At 39.9% G+C, this 22,144-nt stretch overlaps 1 protein-coding gene across 12 annotated transcripts in view; it reads right to left on the bottom strand.

The window, feature by feature from the left end:
• ATXN1 (ataxin 1) overlaps nt 1–22,144 on the bottom strand; it is a 364,038-nt gene that overhangs the window by 170,603 nt on the left and 171,291 nt on the right. For all 12 annotated transcript variants that reach the window (XR_004955711.1, XM_036236902.1, XM_036236901.1 and 9 more), the window contains one exon: nt 6,318–6,378. The gene's annotated coding sequence lies outside the window, so the exon portion shown is untranslated. The remainder of the gene's footprint in view (nt 1–6,317; nt 6,379–22,144) is intronic.

Below are 22,144 nucleotides of genomic sequence, written 5' to 3'. Positions count from 1 at the left end.
CAAAGCTTTGAAGCATTTAATTGCTAGTGCAGTTCTCCAGTTTTTCTCTCTTCCCCTGTGAGCATGAAGGAGGTAGGTTAGAAAGACCAAAGCAGTCTGCATCCCAGAGCTATGCACAGTGGACAGTAGTTGTGGAGAGACAGCAGATCCACAGCAGACACTGTATGAGTGAGAAACAAACTTTTATTTTTTTAATCTCCCTGAGTATTTAGGGTTGACTCTTTCTATAACATAAGCCCATTCTATCTTGACTAACATAATAGCTTTCATTTTCTCAAATAATCACCATTTGGCAATTAATCATGATACTAATGCTTTGTGGCAGGGCTCATATTTACCGCCCTTTATTTCTTTTAACTTAACTTTACTTATAATCATGCCTTGCCCCTTCAACTAGTCTAGAGTCTCTTGAATACAGGCTTATAATCATAGGGCTCCTCTCTTCACCCTCTATTTCACACCCCCTACCTCCCATTTCCCCCCAAATTTAGAAGTGAGCCTTGCACACAGCCACTATTAACTCAAAACTGATGATATAGTATTTTCCCATTAGGAAATAATTCCGAAAATATAATGACAGTTATTTATTTTCATTAACTGATACCGCTTTGCTGGCATGGATAGTTAGGAATTAAGTGCAATAACTATAAAAAGACTTTAGGGGTTTATCTGTGGACGAAACTTCAGTCATGACCTCAGGATTCTATGCCAACCATGGGTAATCACATGTTGGCTTGGTGACCATTTCTTACTCACTTATATGTGTTGCTCTCAATGTCTGTGGCCCTATTTAGTGATATGGGTCTGGGCTTCTAGGAGTCTCATTCATTCATCTGTTCATTTATACAATCATTTTCTGAGAATTAGCAGAGAATAACAGTTATGGAATCAGACCAGCTGTGAGACCAAAAGCCAGTCACTTAATCTCCTTATGCCCCAAGTTTCCATACCTGTAAAGGGAGAGTTAAAAATGTATCTTGTAAAGTCGTTGTGATAATTTTACAAGTTAATGTATGTAAGATACTTACAAAGCTACTTTAAGTACAGTTGACCCTTGAACAAAACTGTTTTTGAACTGTTTGAGTCCACTTATACATACATTTTTTAAAATAAATATTGTAAATGTATTTTTTCTTCTTTATGAATTTCTTAACAACATTTTCTTTTCTCTAGCTTACTTTATTGTAAGGATAGAGTATATAATACACATACCATACAAAATCTGTGTTAATGAACTGTTTATGTTATTGGTAAGGCTTCCAGTCAACAGTAGGGTATTAGTAGTTAAGCTTTCGGGGAGTCAAAAGTTATACATAAGTTTTCGACTGCATTGGGGGGGTCGATGTCTCTATCTCCTGAATAGTTCAGGGCTCAATTGTACTAATATACAGCAATACCAGGTATGTTGTAAGTACTTAGACTGCTAATATTACTGTTATCTGAGCACCTACTACATGGCAGATATTAGAGAAACAAGAATGACTAAGAAGCTGCCCAATTCCGAAAGAGTTTACAATCTCATAAGGGTGATAAATATACAAGCAAATAAGTGAATTGAAGTGTTACAGAGCCACAGTCTGAAAGAAAGAGAAAATACACAGAAGACGCAGACATGTACACACAGACGCATGTTCACACACACACGTGCACGACTACTGGCAACTGGTGAGTTACAAACAAGAAGGTGCTCCTTCTCTTTGGGAAGGGAAGCCAGAAGAGTCTTCAGGGAGAATGTCATAGCCAAACTGAGTCTTAAGCTATGACTAGGTGCTTGCCAGGAGGAATGGCAATTGCCAGGATGTCCAGGCCATTAAAGAGTGTGAGAAGAAGCATAAAACAATACTTATTCATTTACTCATTCAATAAATATTTATCAAATGCCACCTATGTGCTTGGCACAGTTTTAAGTACCAGGACACAGCAATAAGTGATACTGATGAGGTTTTTGCTTTCACTGAGCTAACATTCTAATAGAGGAGACTAACAATAAACCAGTAAACAAATAAATAAAGCAAAGACCTAAGAAGAAAACAGTGGGTGAGACGGCTAGAGTGAGACTGGTGAGTAGTTTGCCCGACCAGAGTATAGAGAGTGAGAGATGGAAGAAGAGCCAGAGGGAAACACCAAGCCCCACCCTCTGCTTCCTATGCAGAGGACTTTCCCTAACCTCTCCTGGCCTCTTAATCCATCCTCCTTTCCTTTCCCAGGATGTAGAGTGAACTGCAGGCTGGAAGCTTGAGGCAGCATGATGGCCCAGCCACCCCCCTTGGCTAACATTAACTCCACTGGGTACAGCTAATCTACTGCTGGGCAGAGTTAGAATTTTAAGCACTGGGAGGTAGGGGAGGGGTGTTTTGGTCTCTTTCTCCTTCCTTCTTCACACAGTGACTCACTTGCAAACTCAAAACTTTCCTGCAGGTAAACTATTATCTGGCGCAGACTGAGGAATAGAGTGGTGGGAAGCCTGTTTTTGCTCTCAACCTAAGATATAATTTCTAACTTGGTAAACTGCTATCAGTCAAAAAGATGCATGTTGGCCTCTATCTACCTTATGACGCTTGTCTTATTTCTCAGTTGGCTCAGAATTCTGGAAGGGAAGAGAACTCTTAAGATAAAAGTTTTTTATACAATAAAGCCTTCCTTCCCCCAACAGAGACCTCAAAACTAAATTAGGAACCACTATCCTAATCTATCAAACCTGTCACCTTAATGAAAAATCCTTCAAATCTCTTAAGAGCTCCAAAGACTGCTAGGTGTTCGACTGAAAAGTCTGGCCCAAATAGTATATTAAGGTGAAATTCAATAGAAGTAGCAAACCTTGTAGGGTGGGGTAGGAAAAAGAATGGTTTCAGTGCCAGCGTAAAACTCTGGGTACAAAGTTCATGGTCGGTAGCCACAAAGAGGAAGATGAGGAAATGTGAAGTCTTTAGATATTCTTACCTTGTGATTTCATATCTACATGTTTTTTAAAAACATGCTAGAAAAAGAATTTCTTGAATTTATCTTTTCGCTGAAGAATTTAAAAGCATTTTCGATATATTTACACACTTGTTCCACGCCTTCATTACGAGATAGGGTAGGACTATAATTTTATCATGAAGAAACATTGATGGCATGGTTACTATCTACAGGGCTGAGTTCTGAGCATTAGAGAAAAAAAAAAAAAGAAGAAGAAGAATGAGACAGATGGTTCCTGACCCCTGAAGGCCTTACCCCACACCTAGAACAACTGCTCAGGCTCCCAATACATAATATTTAAAAAAAAAAAAAATCCAAGACGAGTGTCAAATAGATGACAAAGACTTTTAAAAATCCTTCGGTTCATGTGGGAAAAACACCTGTTGAAATCAAGAGTGATTACGATAGTTTTACGGATTTTATAGATGAGAAAACATCAGAAAAATATTCAAATCTCAACTACACACACTGGAGCAACTACACTTAGAAACTGCGCCTCTGGTAGAAGCTCCCAGAAGATGTGTAATGTGTGTCGTACTTCTTTGTGCAGCCCTGCGGTGCCTGGAGTTGCACTCTAAACTGGTAGGTGTCTCCTGAATCAGTGTAACACACTTAAGGGGCACCCTGTTTCCTAATTTCACACTGCTCCATTTCACTGCTCATATTCCAGCCAGGAGAGCTGACCACGCTATATAGGGAACGCTCTGCCCACTGTGCCATTTTCACAGAGCTGCTCTGCCACAGGGATGATGAAAAGCACAGACTCTCCACCTACTCTCATTCGCTAAGGCCCTGCCAGCTCTGCTGGCACGCTCTGAGGCCTGCAGAATTTTACTACAGACAGTGCCTTCTCTCTCATCAAGTCCCAAGGCTTGATGGGGACAGGAGGCAAGTGTTGATAGCAGGATAGATTACAAAGTCTGCATTCTCTGCAGGAGAAGGAAGGCAGGCCAGGATAAGGTGGGAAATAAAAGGAGGCACCAGGGCTATGCTCATCCTGCCCAGGCAACACTGGCTACCACAGTCATTATATTTTTTCTGGCTGCACAGACATGTTGCTATGGAACTGATACATGCCACTGCTACCTGGCCTCCAGCAAATAAAACCTCAGTGCTGGCCACAGCCTTTTCCTAGAATTCCCTTAAAGGGATACTATCGATGGTGAGCATAGTTCCAGCTAAATAACAACAGCAGTATTGTTCCAGGGTCCAGCCCCGTGGCATACCATGAAATGGAGTGCAGGGACTTTTGTTTTATGAAGTACACATGTGCGTGGTACGTGGCCCTACATGGTATCAACCCAACGTGCAGGACCAGTCTCGGAGCTGCTTTTAAGTAAGAAACTCATGGTTTCAGTTTATGTTTAGCTACCCCTCTTCCCCCACCAACTGGTAAAAGCAAACAGCTCATCCTACTTTGGGTAATGATTTGATGCCTCCTGACTGTCAACTTCAAATGACTTATGACCCCAGCAGATAACCAACAAGTAGCCACAAGTGGTCAGCATCAATTCAGGTGGTAGCAATTTACCCCTTTATCATTTCTAGCCTCACTCAAAGTAGGCAAAGAATCTGGTACTTCCCCACTGGCCCTTATTTGGTCTCTGTTTTATTCTTATTGACCTCCGGATTCCACAGAGACCTTTATTTTCCCCCAGAGAGTGGCAGATCTCAACAACCCACGTCATCCTGTGCTGTGCTCTGGGGATAAACCTTCTGGGCTTTTCTGGGATGAGATGGGGAAATGAAAACCCTCAAGTTCACAGTTCCATTGAATGCACATTCACGCATACCAAGCATCTAGGGACAGGAGAGATCAATATTAGAGTAACAAGCAGGTGATCTTTCAGTGAAGCAGTAATCCTCGTTCTCATTTCCATTCAGGACACTGGTGGAAAGCTGACTATCTCTGTACTCTGATAAGGAGACACGTCAAGTCCCTTAAAAATGACTCCAATTATGGTAGAAAAGAAGCTTCCATTTGTTGATAAAGTTATTAACTTAATGAGTAGGATAAAATAATGGTCACAGGCTCTTAGGACTATACTTCAACCAATCTCTAGATGAGATAAAATGTTTTGGAAATAAGTACACTCAGCTAATCAGCCTAAATGAACACAATCCAGAGCCATGTCTAGCATACATACCCTTGAAAAAAACCACACACAAATCCACCTTCTGGGATTCCAAAGGAGAACTGTATTCTCACACTTTCCATTATACCCACAACTGAATTCTCATGTAAAAAACGGGGTAACTATTTTTTCTTTTTAAATAAAGAAATGTTCTTCTGAAAGTCTTTATGACAGCAGGCCAAATTCCTACTGCACAATAAGAAACCCGTTAAGCATTACTTTGCGGGTGCAGACAGCCGTGAGTGGGGGCTTGCAGGTCTGCAGCTGGCCAGTGCACACCTGCAGGTGCACCCTGGCTTCTAGCGGCAACGCAGATGTATCACCGAGTCTCAGCACATGATGTGGCATTGCAAATGCAGTGGTTTGGTAAGGATGCAAAGGAAAATCTGCCCTCTCAGATGAGGTGCATAACAGAGGTGCCCTGGGTACATCTGCTCCACTCACCTCTCTTGGTAGTAGCCAAGTATAAGTCCTAGAAAGTTAAACAGCTAAACAGCATCATTCCTAACACTTGCTTTCGAGAGATGTTATCATTAGTTTGTTGGTATTGCATCAGGTCCAACCACTTAGAACTCTGTATCTTCAGAAGGAATTGAGATTCAAAAGATCGTTCTGTGTGGGGGCAGCAGGGGATGCAGGGATGAAGAGACCACGCACCTGAGAATCAAATGCCTGTCTCATAATTTCCAGCTCTGCTGCTATCTGAGAAGCCCCCAGACCGGGGATGTGAAACCTTCTGGGCCTCAGCTCCTGTCTGTACACAGGGGCTTTGGCAGATGAGCTCCAAGGTCCCATCTAGTGCTCACGTCCTGTTACTCTGTTATGGCATTCATGAAACATGTTCATGCATGATGCATGCATCATGTGAACAAAATAAGTGGTTTCTCCTTGCCCATGACCGTGTTTCTGGGCATCAGTTCCTGAAAAAAAGAAACTTCTTCTGTCATCCTCTCTGCAAACTTGGCAAGGTAACAACAGCGAAGGTAACAACTCATAAGAGGCAACACATGTGACCAGCAAAAAGAAACGGCAGAAAAATACAAGAGGGAAACCTTCCCCTCTGACGGGAGGAGATGTGATGAGTAGAAAGAACATCTTGGTTCTAAGTGGGAGAGAACTTCTAGAGAATTTGTGCTATCAAGCTCTTTTTCTTAGGGTATCACAGTAATTGGATGAAATTTTGATGTAGGTAAAGATATATAAAGGAAGCCAAGGATCACTTACCCTATGAAAACAGCAGATTGGTTTCTCTGGACCCAAAAAACGAATTAATTTCTTTGGAAAACTGGAAAAGAAAAAGATTTAAACAACATTAAATCCATTCCATAAACCAGCACAGGTACTCAGGCCTGGAGATTATGAGAAATGCTAGCACCTGGGACTTTGGCACTTACTAGGTGCACAGTAAATGTCTGAAGAATGGTGGATGTAGAACGGTGTGGCTGAATACCTGAATTTTTTAAAAGAGCTTTGAACAATCAATATGTAGAAAACAATCATATGCATGAGTCCTTTATCATGAGATATGTGAACCTTATGACAAAGAAACGTATATTATGGTGCCTGAGAAATCATTTTTAGGTGGATCATTCCAAATGTCACATCTGCACTGCCATCATGGGACTAACTGAAGCTGTCTCAATAAGTCACCACAGTACCCCGTTACTGCACTGCGCCCCTTCCCGAATTGTACACTCACAACCCCATTCACACCCTACTGAAGTCAATGACCCCACAGGGATCTGTAATTGAGCTCAGATGGGAATGCAGACTTGGCAGAGAGGTGCTGGGGTCCACATATCAGGCCGACTGAGTAATCCCGTGAGGAAGCCACGGTGTCTGAGATAAAGTGTGGGAAAGAACCGAGATGATGTGAATGTTGGAAAAGGAAGCCTGAAAGACAAAGGGAGATAAGGGAGTGACAGCAACAGACCGTGTAATCGACATCACATAAGGAACTAAGCTCAAGATCCAAGTTTTTAAAAATTTCCAGAGACTGTTTTAATGACGCCTTTGCAGGTTAAGGAGAGGATATAAAGCAAAGTTAGGTTAGCTCCTGAAACAGGCAATTTTCACATGATCCCAGAGCATTTGGGATTAAGTCTAAGAGCTGTAAGAAGGCTGCTGCTTTTTCCTCCCTTTCTCTAAAAGGAAGAGAGCTCTGGTCACTAGGGCAGGATGGAGTGTCTCCTCTTCAGGACGTCCATTGGAGGCAGATTCCCAGACTCAGGTTCTGAGAATCCAAAGGGCATGCCTCAGTCTCAGAAAGAAGTCACCAGCTTTACTGTCGGCCTGTGCTAGGAGAGGCGAGATTCTGCTCTTGAGAAGTTTATTCTCTAATTGAAAACACTATGGGGAAATAACACAAGCACTGAAAGACAGTATATGCTGCTACGATCTCTGAGCACCTCCTTTTAAAAGCAACACTTTATAATTCACTCACATACATTAACCTTTTCATCCTAACGGCAGGCGAGATGTCTACACTAAGAATCACAAAGACCACAAAGCTGATACCGAGGAAGACCTGACTCTGAATCTCAGCTCGGTCACATATCGGCTGTGTGATTCAAGTTATATAAACTCTCTGAACCTTTTCCTCATTTGCATAATGGCAATAATAATACTCACTTCATATAATGTCTCAAGTTCTTAGTGCAGGGTTTAGGAGATAGAAGAGACAATAAAAAGAAAAAGCTTTAATGCCATAAGGCATGACATGTCTACATATTTGTAACACTAGAGAAGGGATACACAGGAAAGAATTTTATAATTTCATAATTTATCAAAATGTCAGTACTTCTATTCTTTTTCCTCAACCCACAATATTAGGTGAGACAAATGAGAAAAGTAAAACTGTCCACTGTGAACAGTTAGATAATATAGATGGTGTGTGGGGAGGGACCTGAATAATATAAATCAAGAAAAGTCCCACTAATAAAAAAATTTTGGCTTACATGGTTCCAGGCTCTCTCCTTGCTCAAGCACACAGAGGATGTTATACATATACTTAAACAGGTAAAATTATAAACATACATACAATTTATTCATGACATAGTATGATAGAATTCATATTGTTTTGTGGTCTGATAATATTTTACTTGTTATATTGTAAACCTCTTTTGATATCAATACATCTATCCCTAACATAATTCTTAAGGACTGTGAGAATATTGCATTGAAGGAAGGAACCACTAAATATGTATTTGTTAAATTTACAGAATCTACCAAAGTGTCCCATATTTATGAGAAATGATTACACATGAGGTAGCATGTGGTTCTTTTTATTCTACTTTTTTGTCAAGATTGAAAAAAAAGGCAGATTGTATAAATATAAGAAGTGTTAACATCAAAGATTGCTTCCGGTTTGAATGGGAGTAGCTCAGAAGAATACCAATTAGCACTTATACACAGGGAATAAAATCACAAATAACAATATTCAGTGAGTTTCCAATACACTGAAAGGGGACAAAATTTCAAAGGCTAGGGCTAGTGATGAGTGGAGATGCCCATTTCAAGTATGGAATCTCAAAACTGAAGTTAAAGAAGTATCCCATCATCAGTCTGATAATGGTGGATGTATGCATGATACAGAGAAAGGTAAACAAAAAACAAAACCCTTGAGTGACCCTAAAAATTATAATCACAATATATAAACTTCAAAAGCTGGGGGAAAAGAACAAACAATTTACCACGTTTAAAGATATCAAGAATTGGAATGTTGGTGCAGTCTCAATATTTCTAATCAAATTTCCTTCTCAAAGAGAATGGTTGGTTTGATAGAACATATGTAAAACAGTTTGCTTGAGTTGCATAGCACATCCTTATCCTCAATTGAGAAAACTGTGGCATACCTATAAATGTGAATAGCAACATTTCAGGAAAACACCACTTTTGCAGGGAGGACTGGGGAGTGAATGTATCCTCACAATCGGCAAAGAGTGTGGAGCTAATTCCTCCTCCAGTTATGAATGTTCCTGACTCTAAGTATTGCCAACACTGCTCCTACAAGCAGGCAGGAGGTGGAGGATTGGCAGGAAGCAGTAAAGAAAGAAAGACAGGACATACTGTGGCAGCAGAAAAATGCCAAACTAGACACCAGCCCAAAAATCCTGGAGGGATCAAAAGTGGAGAAACAAAGTAATATAGAGTTTGATTTATGAAACCCCAGAATCCACAGTGAATAAACAAGTGATACCTCTTTGCATGCTACCTCCCAACAAAAGGTCACTAAAAGTACCTCCCTTATCCAGCTTATGCCATTTTTAGGGAAAGAAACAATATGTGGTGGAGGTCACACTCTTTGACCATGTGAAATAGGATCACCAGTAGGAGATAAGAACACAGGCCTTCCATTTTAGCATTAGATGGAATCAGACAAAGCGTCTCTTCGACAACCCACACTAGGGACTTTACTTCACACAGAATATGGACTGAACTACTCTTAATGGATCTCTTTTGATGGTACAATTCAGGAGCTAGTAAGATGTTCCCAGATCTAACAATGAACTGCTTATAGGAATAGAACTTTTGCTTTGCTGAACTCTCTCTTATGGTCAGTACTTTCTCCATGAGACAGAACCAGAGAGTCAAGCTGTGTTGTGTGCTATATAACATTTCTTTTATTCAGTCAAACCTAAATAATACACATTCTTCAATTACTGTCAAAGGGACCTTTGTATCTTTCAATGGTATACATTGGATGGCTCAGAACACATTCTGCATAGCAGAACTAACCATTGAAAATTGTGGTTTAGATTCTAAAATCCTCACCCAATTGTGTCTCTGATAAACATGACCTACCCAGAAAAACTGTGCTGATATATATTCCACACTTACAATATATTTTTGATCTATAGACTTTTTAAAATTTTACCTCGCCGTTGTATAATGTCATCCTGAGTAAATGACAGATTCCTTAATATTAACTACTACCATTGACTGACCAGTTAATTTGTGCCAAGTTTTTATCTGTGGTCTGTAATCCTCACAAAATCTCTGTAAAATAGGTTCTATTAACCCCATTGTACAGATGAGGAAAACAAAGTTCATGACAAGTAACCTGTCCAAGGTCACATACACAATGGGTGACAAAGCAAGAGTTCAAAGCGAGGTTTGTCTAGGTTTCATGGCCAGAGAGAAAAGAGATGAGCTTCTTGGCAACATGCGCGTGGATTTTTACATGAAAACCACACTACGTAGCATTCTGTCACACACACAAAAACAAGCACTTGCTTTTTCTCAAAAAGCAGATGTTTCTTTTTCAGGTCATTTTTTGGGAGCAGCAAGAACGAAGTTATCCATGACATTCAGTGGTAAGCTGTGCTTTAGCTGTCCAACAGGTGCTAGACAAGCATTCTTCAGGCAGAACAGCAGGACCAAAGTGCTGACAGTTGCAGCGACACAAAATGTAGCCTTGGCAAGTCAGTCTAACAATTACTTAGCATCATTCTGATTATGAGCCACAAGCATGCAATCAACAGCATAGAGACGATCTTAAATGATCTCCATCAGCATTTTACTTTAGTTATCAAAGCATGGCAGATGAAACACACTCTCATCTGACCTAAACATAATGTTAGTGACCCAAACATAAAGAATGTGCAGGAATAATGATGGCACGAGAACAATGGCTTTGCTGGGGGTCACTGGTTATACAGGAGATGCATTTTATTTCATCAATTTTTTCATTTATTACCTCAGAGTAGATAAATACTGTTAATGTGTTTTTCATCTGATAAATTTATCTATAGTCTAACTCGATTTAAAGATTTAAGGAAGTTTACAAATTCCCCTGACTTAATATTGTATATTGTACATTTCTCTAAAAAAAGCAATTTTCATATTCCATCATGAATTTTTGCAGGCTGCATCTCCCCATTAAACTGTGGCCCAGCTTCAAAAGCATCGTATTTATATCATTTATCTCTGTATTCCCAACACCTAGCTTAGCCCGTGGCATATATATAGTAGATATTCAAAATATGCAGAAATGCATGAATTCTCGTTGGACCATTGATAAAAAGGCATGCTTACTGAGCGCATGAATGACCCTAAGTTGTTCTGAGAAGTCACTCGTACTTCAAACAGCAAAATATGAATTCTAAAACCTGTCTATATAAAGTGAAATGATGATTGTAAATATATACCATGAAATTCAGTAGAGATCTTTTCTTAAGGAATAAAAACATACGAATATAAAAATAAGGAAATACTGCTCTCATATCAACTGAAGAAACTCCTTTACAAAGGAATTCTAACCAGACTCTATTTTGAACATTAAAGCCTATGACTTGAGGGGGAGATAGTATTTGGGTGTGGCTTCCAAGGAAAATTATTAAAATCCCTATCCGTTGGGGAACCAGATATGGAAGAGAAATGCTAATTATTTGATTATAGGAATATAAAGAGTTCAACTTTTGCAAAAAGAAAAGGAAAAAGGCAACAAAGTTTTCAATATATTGGCACTCTTACTACCAATGCCTATCACTTCACTAATAAATTTCAGTTTGAGTGGTATGATTCTAAGAAATGGCAGTAAGGCTCTATTTTGCCGTTAGATAAATACTGTATCTGCAGCAAAATGTGACATCTCTCCAGATTCATCTATTATTGGAATCCTATTTAGATTGTACAAAATGATTACCTTGCCACTCTATGGAAGAAAACATATTCAGGTAGATTTCACTCCTGGCTTTATAATTGTGTGTGTGTGTGTGTGTGTGTGTGTGTGTGTGTGTGTGTGTGTGTGTAGGATTTCTAGTGATCTCGAAGGCATTACATATAATGTTTTAAAGTCCATGTTTAATATTCTTGAATTGCCAAACACATTATATAAATTTCTCAAAGACAGTGTCTATATGCTTTAACAAGTCTCCTAGCAGTTAGCATATTTATTGTGTGAATGGTCAAAAGGTTGAACAGAAGGCAGAGCAAAACCAGCAAACCAACAGTGTCTCAAAATTCCAAAAGTGGCATCACTGCTTTAGCAAAGCTGTACCTCTGACTTGGAGGGAGGGGGAAGAGAAGCAGGATGCTATTTTTAGAGTGAAAGGCAGCAAGTTTTTTGTGCTCTACACTTCAGGGCCATGTCCCTGCAGTATAACTCCTCTCACTGCAGCTAAAGATCAGAGCTACCTCACCAAAGTTCAGTATAAACAGGAAATATCACAGAGGAAAGAAAATTAGATACTGTGACTTTTAAAAATGCTGCCTGCGTTAGAAACATTTCAGTCACATCTGGCAGCAGCATCGGTGATGCTAGATGCAGAAGCTATTGCCCCAATCAAATAACTAAGGCTTGAAAAACACAGTTCTGGAAACAAACTTAGAGTTCAGTAAGTACTTAAAAGCCATAATATCTTATATCTACTTGAGCTTTATAGTTTTCAAAGTGCTCAAGTATAGCGTGGCTAGTCAGCAGTTAAAATCACTATATTCCATATATGGTTCTAAAAACGGTATCTCTTAAATGTCTAGAATAGCCAGGGGTTAGTAAACTTTTTCAGTAAAGGTCTAGCTGGCAAATATTTTAGGCATTTTCACTTAGTACTGCCATCATAGCACAAAAGCAACCATGACAATACTATACAAATAAATATGGCTGAGTGCCAATAAAACTTTATTTATAAAAACGGGTGGGGGTGGGATATAGCCTATGGGACAGAGTTTGTTAATCCTTGGACTAGAATATCATTATACAGTTGCCCTTGAACAATATGAGCTCGAACCGCACAGGTCCACTTATATGTGGATTTTTTTTCAATAAATACACACAGTACTGTAAATGTATGTATTTATTGAAATAAATTACAATATCACACAGTATCCAAAAGCAGCGAATAGCTTATTTCTGCAGCATCTGTCCACCATTAAATTTATTTTTAATAAGCAGCAAGGGAAGATCTTTCAATGTCATGTGGAGTTTTCCAGCATGGGAAATCCCTATACATTCATCTCTGCATACCTACATGCAAAGGCTGCCCCACAGAACCCAAGATAAATGTTCAATAGACTCTTGAAGTAGTTCATTGTTTATACAAGCAAGAAGACACGTGTACAACAACAAAAACACACCACCTGATTAAAAATGGGCAAAGGCTTCAAAGAAGATATACTAATACCCAATAAGCACATGAAAAAATGCTTACCATCACTAATCATTAGAGAAATGCAAACCAAAGCACAATGAAATACTGCTTCACATCCCTTAGGGTGGTTATTATAAACAACAACAATATTAAAACAAACGAAAACCAGAAAATAACATGTGTTGGATAGGATGTGGAGAAAACAAAACTCTTGTATATTGCTGGTGGGAATGTAAAATGGTACAGCCGCTGCAGAAAACAGTAAAGTGATCCCTCAAAATATTAAAAAAAAGACTTACTATATGATCATCCAACAATTCTACTTCTGGGTCTACACCCAAAAGAACTGAAAGTATAGACTTAAAGAGATATTTGTATATCCATGATCATAGCAGGATAATTCACAGTTGCCAAATGGGGAAGCCACCCAAGTGTGAGTAAACAAAATATGGTATATACATATGTGGAATATTATTTAGCCCTAAAAAGGAAGGAAATTCTGACACATGCTACAACATGGATGAACCTGGAGGATATTATGTTAAGTGAAATAATCCAGTCACAAAAGGACAAATATAAGATAATTCCACTTATATGAGGAACCAAAGAGTAGTTAAATTCATGGAGCCAGAAAGTAGAATGGTGCTTGCCAGGGGCTGTGGAAAAGGGAGAAAGAGAAATTATTGTTTAATAGGTATAAAGTTTCAGCTTGGAAGATGAAAAACATTCTAGAGATAGATGGTGGTGATGGCTGTACAATGATAGGAATGTACTGAATGTCAGTGAATTGTGTACGCTTAAAAAGAGTAAATTTTATGTTATATATATTTTACAATCTTTGTTTTTAAAGATGAGACTTGTGATCATTTGGCTCCCTAAGGGAGCTGCTCAGATGATCGGTTTGGACCAGGAAGGAAAAAACTCAGGGTAAGGATATATACCAAAATTTTAGGCAGTTAAAGCCAGTGGTGTGCAGGGAAATGTTTAATCACCAGCTGGAAGGGAGAGAGGAGCCCTGCTTTGTAGCATTTGCAGGTTTCTGTAGTGTAAACACTCCCACCATGGCCGATTTCAAGCTAGCAACATGATGCCAACTTGTTCTCAAAATTCCTGAAAATTTAACAATTGGCTCATGAGAGCCTGTACAAGCTGGCTCCAACGCGCCACTGGGGAAGCCCATTTCCCTCATCCCACCAAGATCAATAAACTCAGTTTTATATTCAAAATAAACCCCCAAAGCTAAAGTCCTTTGTTAATTTCAGGCCTCTTACCTACTAAAAGTTATCTATTCACACTTCCACATCTTTCCTTCTAGTCCCATCTGGAATAAACCTATCTTGAGTCCAATCTTAAATAAGAAGCTCTCTCCAAATGCTCCTAGATCGCATTTGCCTTTCTTCCTTCTGAATGTTACAGCACTTACAGATTATTGTCCCCTTACTGGATTCTAGTGGGTTGGATTCCATGAGGGCAGGGAAAGTTCTCACAGAGCTAAGTGCAGCACAGAGTTTTACCTGGACTGAGTTGAATGCAATCTGCTGACCTGACTGGCCAGACTGAATTCTGTCCAGTCAGCTCCAGTGAATGAGGCTCATAAGCTAGGACCACAGGAGAGACTGAGGAGGATGTGCAGTATGCAGCTTTCACGAGGGAGCCCACTACTGTACATGCCAAATTTCCATGAAAGGGAGGCAGGGAACTAATATTTGTTGAGCATAAAATTTCTACAAGTCCCAGTGCCCAGATCCCATTCCCCAATAAAAGGAAGCAAGGCTCCTTGGAGAAATGGCTGATGCTAAGATTGGGGCAGGGCACGTTCAACATAAGCACGAACAAAATGCTCAAACAAACTAACAAACGAAAACCTAAGGATGGGGGGCCTATCAATAGGAAAGGGGAGACAACATTCCTAACATTCCTGAAAGGACCACCAATGGCTGAAACTGGAACAATCTAAGCAATAATAATAATAATGATGATAATAATTAACATAGTGCTACATTATAATCTAAAGTATAAAATAAATATCCGTGAGTTCATACTGATATATAAAGAAATGACTGGACGAATAAATGGGGAGAACAGATAAACCTTCTTATGCAGAATTCTGAGTATAATTCACATAGATATACCATCCTCAAGGAGGCGGATCAAAGCTCCCCGCTCCTTAGGTGTGGGTTCCCTCCAGAGAGAGCAGTATGGAGTTACAGAGGCTGTGTGTATGAAAGGGGTAACTGTTTAACCCTGGAGACACCTGACAAACACTACCTCAGACTGCTGACCAAGGTTAACACCAACGATGATAAGTCACACTGATAAGATGTATCCTTGATATAAATGACGTGCTGAAAATGGCAATTTACCAATATTGAGGAGTACTGGTCATTTTGTAGCATGTCCCTCAACTGGAGTTTTTCTAACTGTAACAAAAACATAGGAAAAACCCCACTTGAGGGACATTCCACAAAATAACTGATCAGCATTCCTCAGAATTGTCAAGGTCATCAAAAACAAGTCTGAGAAATCGTCACAATTTAGAGGAACTTAAGGAGGCATGATGGCTACATGCAATGGAATATCCTGGATGGAATCCTGGAGCAAAAAAAGAACATCGGGTAAAAACTAAGGAAATCTAACTAAAATTAATTTTAAAAAAATCTTCTACGTACCCTATTAAGTGACTTACAATATTTTATTTTCTTTAATCCCTATAATGCTGACAAATGGTTTAATTCCCATTTTACAGATGAGGATAATAAAATAGAACTATTTTGTCCAAGATAACAAGAGTTGGTAATTGGTGGAATTCAATTTGAAACTTGCTGAATTGTTCTAAGAGCTTTAGAAGTTTTAACTCATACTCTTAACTCTAGTCTTTACAACAACGCAATAAAGCGAGTAGCCCTATTATTATTTCCCTTCCAGACAAGGAAACAGAAGCACAGAGAGGCTAGGTAAGTTACTGAGTGTTGCACAGCTGGTTAAGTGGCAGAATGAGAACTTGAATTTACAAGGGACTGAATTGCTGAGGACCAAAAACAGTGCAACTGAGTCCTCCACTAAGAACTTGCCCTACAGCACCAATTTCACACTGCACTGGTGAAATAACCAATAACATTAACAATAAGAAACATTATAGAGTGCTAACTATGTGCCAGTCACTGTTCAAACTACTTAACAAATAATAACTCATTTAGCCCTCTCAACAACCCAATAAGATAGGTTCTATTATTTTCCCTATTATAGAGATAGGAACGCAGAGGCACAAGGAGGTTGAATGAGGTCGGTGTATGGATGCTAACTGTACAACTCCTTCAACTTCTCTATGTTCAAAATTGTTCATAATAAAATGTTGGGAGAAAAGTCTCATGTGAACAATTCTGCATGGTCATCACAAAAGGTTTCTCAGGAACTGTTTATTTGACCCAAGTATATGTTTATCTGATGACTTTTTGGCATCTCAACTGAAAGAAAAATAAACTTTGCTGATTTCTGCTTTTAACCTTTTATATAGAAAACTCCCCCAACTCTCTAGCGGTGAGAGACAGCACTTTTGCCTATGTGCTGCAATTAGGCTGTTAAGTAACAGACATGAGGCCAATGTTTATTAATTAGCAAAAAGCCATATAGGATATGAGCTCTAGACTCTGCAGACCTTTATATTCCACACGGACCATCCAGTCATTTTTGTGGCTTGGATGGATTTCAACACCTGTAGTTATCACAGACCAAAAATACATTATTATTGTGCCAGTCAATAAACACCTTAGTTAATTAGTGCATTTGTAAGACGTCTATTTCTTTTAGGACCTTTTTGTTTGTTTGTTTGTTTAATGTAAAGTTTTTTCTTGAAATAGGAGTTAAATGATTTAGGTAAATGTGCCTCTACTGATTCCAACATCAGATTGGTATTATCTTTTATCAAAGTTAAAATCTCTTCCAGATTATTTTAGGTATGCACCATCCTCAGTTTAGACGCCTGACAAATTCATTAGCACTAACAAATGTTAATGCTGTTGAGAGCATTTCTCTGCTATTCTACCCTGCAAACCAATGGCCTCACCAACCGCCACAGGAAAACGGATTCTATTGCCAAGTGATGCCACCAAAGGTAAGAGCCAGCTGTGCTTACCCTCGGAGAAGGGCTCTCGTGCATGAGAAGCTGTGCATTATTGGAAATGATGTTCTAGTCAGAATACAACCATTGTACAGGCAAACGACAACAACAACAAAGACATCTGGGCGGAAGGAAAAAGTCTCACTTCTCAGGAGTGATGTGTACAGTCTCCCAACCTGATCATGGTGAGCTTAATGGCAATTTGCCAGAAACTCTTTGAAATAATTAAATTCCTTCTACTGGCACAAAAAAAATATGCCCACTAGGAGCAGGAATTCTCTTTTTCTCTGTGCCCCCAACACTTTGACTTCCCTATAAGTGATCAGGGCACCAACTCTGGAGGCAAACTTGGGTTTGAGTGACTTTGGACAAATGGTTCAACCTCGTTGCTCTCAGATACAAAACTTGCATAATAATGGTTATAAAGATTAAAGGGTTAATGTAAAAAAGTGCTTATGTAAAAAAGCGCTGAAACCATTATCAACACAGTAAATACTATATGGGCATTTGCCGATTGCTACCCAATGAATCCCAAATACCTGCTCTACCTGACCCTCTCCCACAGCCCTTCACCTGTCACCCACTCGAAGTCTGTTCATTTCAGACTTGCACCTCTTCTGATATGATAGGGCCCAGTCAGTGACAGCGGGGATGCTGGCAGACAGAGACTCTTATTTCCAAGGTCAAAGCATATATCCAAATTAAATATATAAGCAGCTATACAGTCCACTTCTCTTTTTTCAACAAGGGTTTTTCACATGCAGATTTTATCATCATGCTTACTTCCTCTCTTGTATTAAAAATCTTTTCATCTTCAGCTCTGTCCCACCCCACTGTTGAATTTTAAAAAAGGAAAGAAAAGCAAACCAGCTAGCTAGCTCAGAGGCCTAAGTATTTTGCTCTGAACTTCACACTGATAATATTATACACTGTCATGGCAGTTTAAAAGAGAATTGGAATCTAGTGAGAAAAGATAAGAGAGGAGCACAGATAATAGAACTCTTGAACATCAGCCCCAACAGTCTACCCAAAGCCTGGGGGGGGAGGCTGCAAAGCTTATTAATATAGACTGCTTCTCACCAAGGGGCAGGCAATTCGCTTGCAGTCATTTCTTCAAAACTATTAGTCACCCTCACACCAATTTACTTTTAAACAAGGACATTCTGTAACCAGGGATCCACCTATATAGCTTAGTCATCTGATAGGCCTCAAGGTCACAGACTTGAGTAACGCGATGAGAATTACCTCATTCACCCACTATAGAACCGTTATATCACCAATCGATACAGGAGGCCTCTGCACATCATCAACAAAGTCTTCTCGGGGGAGCATCCTGCATTCATCAGAAACAAATCACACCCTGAAAGGCAGATGACACGTGGAACACAGAAAGATCCTTTCTGCAAAGCAATGCCTTTGTTTGATCTGATAGGAGTGCCAATCCAACCTCAAAAAAAAAAAAAAAAAAAAAAGACAAGACAAAGAAGAGAATCCATGCAACAGAAACGGAGCACTGTTAGGCTCTCTTTCTTTGCCATGATGTTTTCCTGGCCTTTCCTATCAAACACAGGATGCATCTCCTGGGAGCTCACAAAGCAGGAGGGAAGGTAAATTGAAGTACAATTACCAGGGATTGCTGTGCTAAAGACCAAACATGGCACACCTGACACCTCCACTAAGAACTTGCCCTACAGCACGAATTTCACACTGCATTGGTGAGATAATCAATAACAATAACAATAATAAACGCTAGAGAGTGGTTACTATGTACTGGTCATTGTTCTAGATAATTTACAAATATTAACTCATTTAGCCCTCCCAACAATCCAATGAACTAGGTTATATTATTATGCCCATCGTACAGGTGGGAACACTGAGGCACAGGAGGTTGGCATGGTGCCTTACATCACACTGTTTTGTGGCTGGAGCTGGGATTTAAATCCAACTGTTATGTTCTAGAGTCACTATATTAAATTGTCTAATTAACAACAGCAACGGCAACAAGTCACCTTTGTGGTATTTTGCACATGCTTTATCCCTCTTCTTGGAATAATTTTCCCACATATTTACCACAAATTTCTCTCCCAACAGAGCCTGCCACAGGGGAGGTGTTCAATACATGTTTGAGGAATGAAGCCATGAATAATTGATTCTAATTAAATGTTCAATTACTCTGTGAGACAGACTGAGAACATACAATCAACTTTGTTTCCAGATAAGGAAAATGAGGTTCAGGGAAATCAAATGACATGTCTAAGGTCATACTGCTTTAAATACAAACTCTTCCATGCCTTTCACATTTTTAAAAATTGTGGAGCACTTCTGAAAAAAAAAAAAAAAAAACCAAAATCTTTTATAGAACCTCAGAATATAAAAGAGATGAAGAAAGAGCTGCTCTGGTGGAAGAGGTGAGTCCAGACCACAGGCCCAGGCCTCTCTAGAGCTGGCAGAGCCCTACAGATGGAGAACCACTGTCACACCATGAGGCTCCATCAGAACCCTCACCTCAGAGCAAAGCAGAGTGCAGAGGAGACTCTGCTCAAAGTCTCCCAAAACTGAGAGAGGGCAACCAAGCATGTTCCTCAAGTTCCACAGGCCTGCTGACCCCTCAGAGGAGGTACGGGATAGCATTCCTTCTTCGTAACCATCAGGGCTCTTGTTTCTCTCCCTCTCTACAGGGGTGGGGCTCAGAGATACCAGTTCTTAGTCTCCTTTTTCATGCGTCTCTTTCTGTTCCCTTCTTTGGAGCCCTACTTTTTCTGTTCCTTTTTCAGCGCTGGGGGTTTCCCCTACTGATAATTAGAAAGGGAGTAACCTCCTGTGACCTAATTTTTTATGGCCAAATGCTCAACAGAACAGGAGAGGTCAAAGTGTGTTCAGGGCTTTCTAAGCTGCTTCCTAGGACTGGACACCTTTGGTCAAATCTGCGATTCTTCCAAGTGGCAGATTTCATTCCACAGGGAGAGGGAGCAATTTTGCCAGAGCAATAGCGCAGTTGGACCGGCATACTGTCATGCTGAATCTCAGCCGGCAGAAGGCCCTGAGTATTTCAGAATGTCAGAGCTGAGGGCACCTCCAAGAGCCTTCCGTCTAGCCTCCCCATTCAAAGAACAGGGAAGTTTCATCCCCAAAGCGGGGCTTGGTCAAAGTCACACAAGTGACATGGCTGAAACTAGGGACTTCTGACCTCCTGGCCATGAGTACCCAATACTCTAAGGAAAGAAGGTAAGGTGTGAACGGCAGAATGAACCAAAAGGACTTTCTCCCCATGCCAAATGACATGAGACAATAAAATGTTCAGGTTCTGACTAAAATCACACGTGCAACTATGTAAAATCATCTCTTAAGACCTTCTGAAGAAAAAAAATCCACCACCTGGAATTACCTGAAGGCTTGTCAAGTGCTTTAAGGCCCTATAATGCAAGGTACAATATTGAGACATTTTTTAAAAGGATAATCTTTTCCTCCCTGCCCAGAGTGCTCTGGAACATTCAGTGGGTGAGTGGGGGAGAGACAGGACATGCACCCAGTCTTCCAGTGGGCTCCTGCTTCTGCTGGAATGTGAGACAACCACGCGATCATTAGCATTTCCAATTTGCATTCACTCCAGATGAGATTTCATCACTGCATCATATTTATTCATTCCTTAATATAAACCTAAATTGCTCTCTTCAAATAGCAGAGAGCACTATGCTTCAGTAAGGGGAAAGAGATGATCATGGTAAAAGATGTGCGGCATTTTCATCTTTCTCCCTCCCTTGCACTGAGCCTTTTTCTGGCTCCACCCAGGACTCAGAAAACATGCCCCTGTCTTTAGTTTTTCATATCGGAAGCTCTTGGAGGGAAAATATGGTAGCCCTCAACACTCTCAAATATCGTGGGAGCCCCTAGGAGGTCCTGTTCTAGGTGGGACCGAGTGCCTTTGCAGCAGACTAACACAGCTCGTGAGTAGAAAAACAAAGTCTATGGTCTTTTTTAAAAAGGCTACAACCATGCCTCTCAACCTGGAAACGTTCGCTAGGAAGCAAAGAACAAATTCTTTATGGAAAGTGAGGCTTTAAAGCACAGCATGTCCACAAATGATCTTTGGGAATGGCGGGATATGATTTCAGAAATGAAGGAGGTGCCAAGCCCCGGGGGCCACGGCAGTTTCTGCACCTTCCTTCCCACCATGGCCACACCTATTCTGTAGGGGAAGAGGATGTCACCAGAGCATCACTTACCCTGGTGAAAAGTAATTTACGGTGGCTTTTCCTGTGAAAGGAAAATTGATATCATCATCTAGAAGTTGATATGCAAAAATACCGTTTCTAATTGTTTTCACTTTGGGATAAGATACATTTTCTTTTTTTCTCCACTGTATATATTTTAAAATAGTAAAAATCTTAAATGAAAATCTTTTATCGGCTTGCACATATGCTAACGGAAAGTTACATAAGAGTCTTTACAGGAAAGCTTCCTAAAAGAAAAAGAATTATCCATTATCTATAAATTAAAATCCTGAATGTGCCTCAAACCAGGGCATATGTGACAAATTTTCTCCAGTAATTCTGTTTTCATGTGTCCTAATTACTATGATTTCAGCTATTTTCTAAAGAGAGAGTTCAAGCATGGTCAGAGCTCAGAGGAATTTAGATGTTTTCAAGCATCTTACTACTTGAGTGCTTTTACAGCTTCACGCTCAAGTTAAAGATGCCCACTTAAAAATTCACTCTAACTTCTAGGTTGGGGCCAGAAGCCAATGACTTCCCACAGGGTCACTGAAGATGCTGTTTGCTGGTTAGACTTGTCCTGGTGGTGCTTTTAATGCAGAAGCCCCTAATACCCGTGCTGTGGACCAGTAC

The sequence above is a fragment of the Rousettus aegyptiacus genome, unplaced genomic scaffold (assembly GCF_014176215.1).
Source record: "Rousettus aegyptiacus isolate mRouAeg1 unplaced genomic scaffold, mRouAeg1.p scaffold_m13_p_1, whole genome shotgun sequence".
Taxonomy (NCBI): Eukaryota; Metazoa; Chordata; class Mammalia; order Chiroptera; family Pteropodidae; genus Rousettus; species Rousettus aegyptiacus.
This window is presented reverse-complemented; position numbering and strand designations above follow the sequence as displayed.